The sequence below is a fragment of the Anopheles coluzzii genome, chromosome 3, assembly GCF_943734685.1.
Source record: "Anopheles coluzzii chromosome 3, AcolN3, whole genome shotgun sequence".
Lineage (NCBI taxonomy): Eukaryota > Metazoa > Arthropoda > Insecta > Diptera > Culicidae > Anopheles > Anopheles coluzzii.
In genome coordinates this window covers 47961050-47967049 of record NC_064671.1, presented here as the reverse complement: position 1 = coordinate 47967049, position 6000 = coordinate 47961050, and the positions used below count along the sequence as shown (strand labels likewise).

At 37.9% G+C, this 6000-nt stretch overlaps 1 protein-coding gene across 4 annotated transcripts in view; it reads left to right on the top strand.

Annotated features, from left to right (window-relative positions):
- Window positions 1-630: 630 nt before the first annotated feature.
- LOC120959085 (tyrosine-protein phosphatase Lar) overlaps window positions 631-6000 on the top strand; it is a 226038-nt gene continuing 220668 nt past the window's right edge. The window contains exons 1-2 of one of the 4 annotated variants that reach the window (XM_049610033.1): window positions 631-724; window positions 1484-1636. The gene's annotated coding sequence lies outside the window, so the exon portion shown is untranslated. Of the gene's footprint in view, window positions 725-1255; window positions 1637-6000 lie in introns of all 4 variants that reach the window. The other 3 variants (XM_049610032.1, XM_049610031.1, XM_049610030.1) reach the window with 3 other exon arrangements.

Sequence of the window (6000 nt, the reverse complement as noted above, 5' to 3'; positions counted from 1 at the left end):
ATTTAATTGTCAAAATAACACCACGACTTCGCGCTGACGGAACTGTTCTTTGCGCTGACGGAAAAAATGAGACTGTTGGTCAAAAAGAATTTCTATCTTTTTCAATATAATACTTTATAATCGTTTGACTCAAGAGAATATTCAACATTCGTTCAAAGTGATTATATGGTTGGATTATATTAATAGCCTCACGTTACTTTACTGTAACATAACCTTTCATAGTAATTTTAGCAATTTATAAATGTAATTTTGCAGTGAAAATCCTAAAACAAGGTTGTAACATCCCAGCATCATTCACATTTGGATAGTCATCTAATACACACAGTACAGTTCTTTGTGAAATAAAATTGCTCGTGTTAATGTATAGGTTTCCTTCTACCAATACATTCTTAAAAGCCACGTGGCTTTCTATCAACAACACTGGGGTACGCATCCCCACTGTATGCTATTTACTTTCCCGAGCGTATTTTCTCTTTCATATTTTTCCTTCAGTGTACGGAATTTCCCAGCTCTCACGATTCTCGCAAAAACTAGTTCTCTCGTCAAATTCTCCTGAATTCTCCGACGAAGGATGTCCTTTTTGCACGATCTATCTTGCACGATGGCAGCTTTCCTCAGTCATTGAATGGCTGTCGGAATGATTGCACAATTGCTCTGAGCGTAGTGTATTCCAACAGAAGCTGCTACAATAAAGTGTTGTTATTTTTTGTGTGATCTATTTTAGGTAGTGTAAAATAAGAGCTTGACGAAGCAGAATATAGATGTGCAGGCCACAGCATTATGTTGATTGATGTGAACTAGCCAACCAGGGGCTCTCCGGAGCAACTGTTTTATATTATATAAATCCAGTGCCGAGAACAACAGCTGATAAACGGCAGTGCACAGTAAAAGTCGATCTGGGTCGAGTCTAGCATGTCTGTCGGTCGTTGAGTCGGTAATCTACGGCCAATGCGTCTGCTATCGATCGATCGATGCCATCATCTTGTAGTCCCGTTCTAACGACTGACAGTGATATCGTCCTGAGCACGAGCAGTAAATCCCGTCGGAGCGTGGTTACCCAACAGGGGTTATGTGTCGGCGCAAATGGTGCTAGTTGTTAAAAATTACTATTTGCTGCTACAGAACGCATCGGGCGTTGCACCTTTCTGAGTGTAGTGTATTTAGTGTTTGCGAGAGAATGGTTTAATTTGCAATATTTCATTTTTTTTCAAATAGTTTTGTCCTCGTTTTATGTTCTTATTTTACTTTGTTACAGTGATTACTCATCACTCAATGGGTGTAAAGCATTAGGTTTCGAAGCGGCATTTGCCGCACAGTTATCAATATTAATTGGTTATGTTTTCATTTGCATCGAGTTAGTGGTGAAGTGTATTTTTGATTGGTGTTGTTCCACAGTCAGTTACCGAAGTGCAAATGTTGTTTCTGCCGTACGTGTGTGGTGTGCGAGTGCTTTATGTTGATGTTGATAAATTTGTTTCCGTAGTCTCAGGATGTCGCTTGCGATAATCGAGTGTGTGAAGTGTGCCGCGAAACAGTGAATCCTTCCTCAATAATCGCCACAACAAACGTTAGCGCGGATCGAACCGGTTGGGATACGCAGGATAGGAAGAAAAAGAACATCAGCAACAAGTGAAAGGTAAATGTCATTTATCATTGAAACGAATCTGGCCCTAGGGGGTGATATTGTATGTAAATTTCAGCACGCTTCAATTGTACGCGAATGGATTACGATTTTCACAACAACAGCAACAAAAAAAAACATCAAGTACGATCGTCATAATCCCTTAAGGGAATTATTATAAGGTATAGTAATAGCGATAAATTTGATGTTTGTATTGGAACATAGAAAGCAATTGATCCATATATTCAGTAGTAGTCAGTTGATACGACGGGGTAATAACAACGAAGTAAGCCACTTATTTGATTTTTATGAATAGAAATTAATTTTTAATTTTTATAACGTTTATATAAAGTGATTTGGTTTTTTCTAGCACTAGTGCAACAAGAAAACCAACGTAGAATGTTCGATTGAAATGAGGACTATTAAAAAATAACCACTTTCGCAGCGCAGATTGCGATGGTGTGTTACAGAGTGCAATCGATATAATACACCCTCTATTGCTATTGCATCTACAACTCCATTGAAGCTATCGCAACATTGCGTTCTGGGTGCAGTTCCTTTGACTATTCCCGTGCACTTCGACACTGTAGCATTCCACGGGGTCCTTTGAAGTGCTACCAACGACATCAAAGAAGTGTTTTTTGCCTTAATTTGGTTTCTACTTCAACTAGCGTCTTATGCATCGGTTAATGTAGCTTAGCGCAGCGATTTATTTATTTCATTTGTACGGTCATACTACCTTGAGCTACTAACCGTGTTGCATAAATATATTGGTTTGAATTATAACTTTATCGATTGAAAATACTGAACAAATCACGTATGGAAACACACTACTTATTGTGTATTAATTTTATTTAAAATAATATACAATATAGGCAATTCGAAAGGGATTACAACGAATTTGTTATATTTTAAAATCTGTTATGGGTGGGAAAAACGCTTTGTTTTTTAGTAGAAGGTTCTACAAGGTTTAGTGATAAGAGACAAGCTGTTTTCTCGCACATTTTACTGTAACTATTTTAGTCTGCAAAAGCTTATGGTTATTTGTAACGGTGCTACATAGCCCCACACAACTAAATTAGTATCGTTCGGTTAAGTAGCAGGCAATGGAATGAAGTGAATTTTATCATACATAATTTATATATTATTTGACAGTTTTTGTATGCATCCAAATAGACGAAAATCTTCTTTTCAAATCAACACTGGAAATGAATGGTTGTAAATTAGAAATATTGATTCACTTGTGCACTTTCACCGCCAAATAAAATGCTCCAGTGGTTTGTTTGGGGTTTTTTTCAGAATGTAGACAAATGTGTTGAAAAAGGAATTCAACAAAACAGATTTCCTTCCAAACCTTCTCACAATATTTATTTCATACCAAGTCCCACGACATAATCATAATTCTACTTAGCAATCGGAACAGTGTGAATGTTATTCATGGTGTGTGAATTTTTGCGTCTCCACCCGGCCTGTACATACACCGCACACGGGGGCGATGGCATTGTGTTCGTGTGCTTTCAAAATCGAAAAGCTCAACCACACCACCAGGCAGCCCGCTAGTCATCGTGCACGGGAAAGCACTGGAAAGAGTTTCCTGCAACTCACCGAGCCCTTGGGGGACACGGTTTGTGAAGTGGCAAAAGGTACTAGGCCAAGCGTAGTACGCTCAGCCTTCTTTTCACGAGGTGCTTTTAAACATGAATAATGTTTAGTTTATTTCAGCAATGTATTGCATTATTTATGATTCATATACGTTAACTCGCATGCTCGTACGTATTGTAGGTATATAACGCTTGTAGGCACGTCTTTTCCCCTTCTTCCTGCCACTAGCGAGCGCTACACTCAAACGCTTTTCCGCTAGAGTGTACAATGGCAGCAAAAAGGGTCCAAAGTAGCGGATTTGAGTTTAGGTTGGAAGACGTTTATTTGGGATGACAGAAGGGGTTTTTATTAAAGTTAATGTTAACAAAATACGATTTCGAGCTGAAGAACAGATGCTTGGACGTATATGCATAACATCGGTAATGGTTATGTGTAATAATCGAATTTTTTCTACAGTTATAATGGCCAGATTATAAAACTAGTGACTGTTAAAACGTTTAAAAACGCTACCACCACATAAATCTAAACGAAATTCTATCCTGTATACTGTAAGTTATGTGATAATGCCACCATCATTATCTATGTGCTGTTTCATTATCGTTGTGTTGTTTTTGTTTTTTTTTTATAAATTTAAATTGTTATCCTATAGCTTTATTCCTACTTATTTATCCGGCGCTACAACCGCTACAGTAAATTTCTATTAGATTCAATAGACATATTTAAAAAAACAGATGTTTAGATTTTTGATAATGCATACCAGTACTAATAAACAATTAAAGATTTACAGTAAAATCCCTTTTCCTTGACTAAAGAATATGATTGCGTATTTCAGTCCGTTTGTTATAGTGATGGTTTAAATGGTTTAAATAATCTAACATGTTTTACAATGTGAAATAGTAGATCTTTTTTAGAAGGTTCAATATTGATACGCCGATGCTCGTACATAGCCTATTATTATATTTTTAACTGTTAAAATAACTATATATATGTTACTGCTTTATAAAAATTATCTTATCATAAATTTAATACCTAGTATTTTATTTCATCTTTCATGTTTCCTTGGTTAAATTGTTGTCAAAAAATCCCAAATGTCTATTAAATTTTCTCGTCCTACTGGCCATGAAAGCACCTTTACTTTAATTTTCAAATATTATTATCATTAAGCGAATTAGTTGTGGCGAATGATCACTTGCGGCAGTTGACAAAATTTGCCATTTTATCCATCAGTTAATATTTTGTGATGTTAGAACAGTCAGACCACCTGACCACTTGCGTATGAACTTCGTCCTGGAAAAGCCAAACGTGGTTCGGTTGCACATCTGGGGCGGATTCCATTGCAAAAAATGACCAAATGGTTTCGTAGTATAAATGAGTGTATTGTAAAACTTGTTAAAAATAGTTTCACATAATGAGATTCTGTCGAAAACGCTAGAATTTATTTGAATTTGGAATCGACTTGCACTTGAAGTGTTTTAGTAAGAATTTCACTTAGATTAACAACACTTCAGTCAAATTCTCGATTGTGTCACCTTTCCAAGCTATTCGTTGTTTTTATTTGTTCTATTGACACTCAACGTAACTGTAATTGAGGAAAAAATAAATTTATCCCTGCTAGTCGATTAACAATTAAAATAACTATAGCTTATTATTCACTTTTATAGCTTACTACAAGGTAAAAAACCGTGGTTACATGGTTACCACGTTACATCATAATTCTTTAACGGAAGGTATTGCTTACTGCTTACATATTTTATAACACAGACTTTAAATGTGATCGTAGTTCAAATGGCCATATCGAAAATAGCTGAAAATGAAAAAATAACCCTCCAAAAGTGGTTTACGGCGAGGGTGATTTTGCGAGAAAGAACAAAGAAAGGGTGCTAGTGAGCTTCATTCCCATTTTGTCGATTTATTTGGCGGATAACTGGACTGCAATTTGCACCGGGATAAACAACCGGTTATTGTTTTATTTATTCACAGTGATGGGTGGCGATATTTGTTGCTCAAGCTTTCGCGTGCATTGCCAAATGGTAAGGGAGAGAACAGAAGGAAAGCAAAAAATAAAGGATGGTTTGGAAATGTTGGTACACAATGCGAATGTACTAGTGGGCCGACGAATTCCCACCCAGCGTTCGCAGAGCAGACCGAGAATGTTCTCGTGCAGCTGAAAAGCGTTCAACTCTTCACTTTGGTATTCGGTTAAGTTTTTGGGAATTTAAGCCTTTTTTCTAACAAAAAGTTGGGAAACATTTTGTGCATAGTCCATTTTGTACCGACAATCCCGTGCATGGACTCTACCAGCCACTATACTTCACGTCATCATACCGTGGGGGTAATCCGAGACCCTCGCCATGACCTATCACGTTGTCTGCTAATGGGCGATGGCCGAGAGCAAGAACGTGGTATCGTCGGAGTAAGCCACAAACAGGATTGCTCTTCCGGGTGTGTTGAGATTATGTTGTGTTTGTGTGATGCCAGGCAAAGGCTCGCGCTCGAGGCACCGGTATCCGCTGCGCTCCCAAAACCACCGTCATTCGTCTGTAACCGGAACCGGAAGGGATTGGGATTGTTGTGTTCAACTATTTGGCAACGCCAACCGAAACGAACGTCAAAGGATGCACTTGAACATGTGCGTGTGTGCATGTGTGTGTATGTGTGTGTGTGACAATGGTGGTTATTCTGTGCAATAACACGGTAGGATTGATAACGAACTGAAAATCCGGTTAAAACCCCCCAACGAACACCGTTGCTCGTTTGGCTAGGTCCAGTCACAAACG